Source organism: Ruditapes philippinarum, unplaced genomic scaffold, assembly GCF_026571515.1.
Source record: "Ruditapes philippinarum isolate M1 unplaced genomic scaffold, ASM2657151v2 ctg4404_1_1_1_1, whole genome shotgun sequence".
Lineage (NCBI taxonomy): Eukaryota > Metazoa > Mollusca > Bivalvia > Venerida > Veneridae > Ruditapes > Ruditapes philippinarum.
Genome location: NW_026862918.1, coordinates 77,240 through 80,858, shown reverse-complemented (window position 1 = coordinate 80,858; position 3,619 = coordinate 77,240). Strand labels below are relative to the sequence as shown.

The 3,619-nt window shown below is 32.5% G+C and overlaps 1 long non-coding RNA gene across 1 annotated transcript; it reads left to right on the top strand.

Annotated features, from left to right (window-relative positions):
• Positions 1–230: 230 nt before the first annotated feature.
• Positions 231–2,226, top strand: LOC132720612 (uncharacterized). The gene is made up of 3 exons (XR_009624370.1): positions 231–295; positions 520–631; positions 2,100–2,226. It is a non-coding gene; the product is annotated as an uncharacterized LOC132720612 (long non-coding RNA).
• The last annotated feature ends 1,393 nt before the right edge of the window (positions 2,227–3,619 follow it).

Genomic DNA, 3,619 nt, shown 5'->3' with positions numbered 1-3,619 from the left:
TTTGAAGTCAATTTGCAAAAATTTTGGTCGGCTACCCCTATATAACAGAAACATTTTTATGTGTCAGGCATTTCATTCTGCTAGAAAAAATACCTCTTTAGCATGAAAACTGAATTTTAAGGTAGGATAAGGGACCATTTCTTATAATGTAAGTCTATGGAAATATCAATGTGAGTGTCTGACCTAAAGAGAGGGAAATTGGAACTGTCATAATTCACAGTACAAACTTGGTCTTCATTGATTACACCATGAAAAGCTGATATTTTGGAAGAATGGATGTATACAGCCTGTCTAGGTATGATATTTCATTATTTCAGTGCAACTGTTGGTGTTTACAGCAGATAATGTGTCAAAGGGGTCAATCTACAAGCATTGTTTACATATGAACAAGAGTATTAGTGTTACATAAGAGTTAATAATGGTTTATATTTTCTTTGAACAGTGAATTTGAGTGATAATCAATTGGTGATATGTTGATGATGAATACTGTAGACCTTGGTCATTAAAAATATTTTTCAGATTTCAAAGAAATGCTGTACATTGGCTATACACATGCCAGGTTTGAAGACTTCATGTATAACTTGACAGGACCTGATGTAAGCACATTGGCCACTTTTGATGGGTGTTGCAGGTATATCATTACAAATGCATATTGTCAGGTTCAAAACTGATATATAATAATTAAAAAAGTTTAGGGTGCTGTTTCGATTAACTTTTCGACTTTATTTAGGGGCGGAAATTTCTTCGCTCGGCACTAATTTTTACCATTTTGCTCAAATATTTAAATAGAATGTCACAAATAAATTGCTTCTTTGTCTGTTTCCTATATAAGAATGTTTTGTGTTTCATTTCCAGGCATAGATAGCATTAAAGCTTCAAATAAATATCATTTTAAGGCTTCTGTCTTAAAATTTACTTGGTTTCAGGGCATGAATATCAACACATACTTAGAAATTCAAATCCATTGAAAAATGTAGCATAATTCAGTTAGGTTGCCTCTGAATAGCCTCTTATTATGTGGTTAAGATGCAAAATAGTGATAAGAATTTATTGTTTTCTATTTGGTAATACATATTTACACACTCGCAATTGTATAATGCCATAGTTTTAAGACATTATGTCTGTTTAATGCATAATTGAATGTGCATCATAATGGCCAAGGGTAGAATTATTTTGTAGAAAAGTTTTATTGATAAGTAAAAGTTGATCTACTTTTCACAATCATATCAGGCACAATTATAACACAGCTTTAGTGTCTGTGATGTGTCTATAAACAGAAAAAGCACTTATTCTGGTAGATAAATGTATAAAAAGAGTGTGATTATGCACAACTTTAGTGAATTACCTCCCTTTATTTATTGAGAAACTTAGATAAGTGCATAAATTCTAGTTTCTGGCTACCTAAATGAGAAAAAAATACACATTACTGTCCATTCCAAGTACATTTTGGTCTGAAGAGGTGATTTACATGTTAAAACACCTGAAAGAAGGTTTCAATTGTCATATTTGACTCCAAATGAATGCAAAAATGACCAAAAAATGGGTGTAGAAGTCAAATATTAGGCTTTTACTGTGAGGTTAAATCCAGAGGAACTTGGTTTTTCCATATATTGCATTTCTTTATATCCATGTAAGAGAGAGACAAAAAATATAAAAAGAATTTTGGCATTTTGTTGACATTTAGGCTTGTATTTAAGACTATATATGCAAATAATTGGAGTAGAAAACTATAGCAGGGCAGTTTTGAAATACCTAGTTACACCCAAAATGTTGCTATGTGTGTACAAATAATGTGTAATCCATAATCAGGTCATTATACAGTAGTTATTAAGCATGTTTGCTAAGCTAAATCTTCATTCAGGAAGTCTATTCGTAATAAAATGTTGAAATTTGGGTGAAAAATCACTTATTTTGATATGGGTGGGGTGATAAAATTGCTCCCTGCTGCATCCTTTTGTTACAAAATTAGTATTTTGAAGCACTTCTGTAATGAGAACAGTGTAGTTTTGCTATCTGTGTGATTTTATGGAAGTTGTTACAAAATTGGCTTCAGAATAATGAGTTAAGTATGAAAATCACATGCTAAAATTCATTTTCAGAATATCCGGAATGCGGCATAACGGCGCTTGTTGCAAAAAAGGGAACTTCAAAGTTTTAAATGACTTAAGAGTGGTGAAAATGCATCCACATTATTGGTAATTGTATATGCAACTTCATTTATTATTAGATTTTAGAATACTAACATTTAATATTCCTTTTAGGTCAGGGTATCGTATTGTAACACGGCCAGTGATTGGCTGAAAAAAAGTGCAGGGAAAACCGTATGGTTCAGTTTATACATGAGGCGATTGGATGAAAGTGGGGTGTTTTTAAGTATAAAAACTAATTTAAAAAGTAACACTACAATGTTTTCTGAAGAAAATGAAATATTTCATGAGTCTCTGTGATAATTTTGACTTGGATATTTGCATTTATAAAAAGTGTATGTCAGTCCTGTGATCAGCAGAAAATTTCAATGAAATGGGGGGTAATCCTCTTTGAAGTCAATTTGCAAAAAATTTGGTCGGCTACCCCTATATAACAGAAACATTTTTATGTGTCAGGCATTTCATTCTGCTAGAAAAAATACCTCTTTAGCATGAAAACTGAATTTTAAGGTAGGATAAGGGACCATTTCTTATAATGTAAGTCTATGGAAATATCAATGTGAGTGTCTGACCTAAATACGCTGTAATGCTTTTGCGACGTTGTTACATATATACGGTCTTAAGTATCTTCCGAATGTAAGAAAAATATTATTTACAAAGAAATTTTCAATTTTTATGAAAGAATGAATGTGTTCTACTTGTTAACACCGTCTTCCGTTTTATTTAGCATCTCTTTTTAAACTTAATTCAAAAATTATAATTTAGGCATGCGACATGTGTGTATTTTATACTTAGACAAGTATACGAGATACTAAGTCGTGGCCACGAGTTACTAAGTCGTGGCCACGAGTTACCAAGTCGTAGCCACGAGATAGCTAAGTCGTGGCCACGAGATACTATGTCGTGTCCACGAGTTACTAAGTCGTGGGAACGAGATAGCTAAGTCGTGGCCACGAGATAATTAACCAATCAGAATACACTATATATATTATGAATTTTTAAAACTTAACAACTTACTTTTACATGCAACACTAATCTTTGAAAATACTTAAGATATTCACTTTGAACTTGTCTTTAGGATCATATTAGAAAGTCACCTTCCAAGGCCCATCAGACATAAATATTAATTTTGACTAAAGCTCTTTGTTGGGACAATTTTGTGATCGAATTGGTCAGTTTGTACGTACTACGGCCGGTTAACCTTGTTTATACGATAACATGAGAAGGAATAAGTACTGGTTTATTATATTTTTACAGTATAGAGCCTATAAGCTAAAATCTTTGTCTGATAATTTAGAAGGGATAAGCCATGGTTTATATAACCCAGAAAGATCATTGCACCTGATCAGTAGATGGCATCTAATAATTTCGAGGTCATTGGGTCAAAAATCAGGGTCACAGTGACGCTTAATGTAAATTGTTGACCAGTCAATAAGTTGTATAAATGACACTTTTACAGGCTGGTGAAGTAG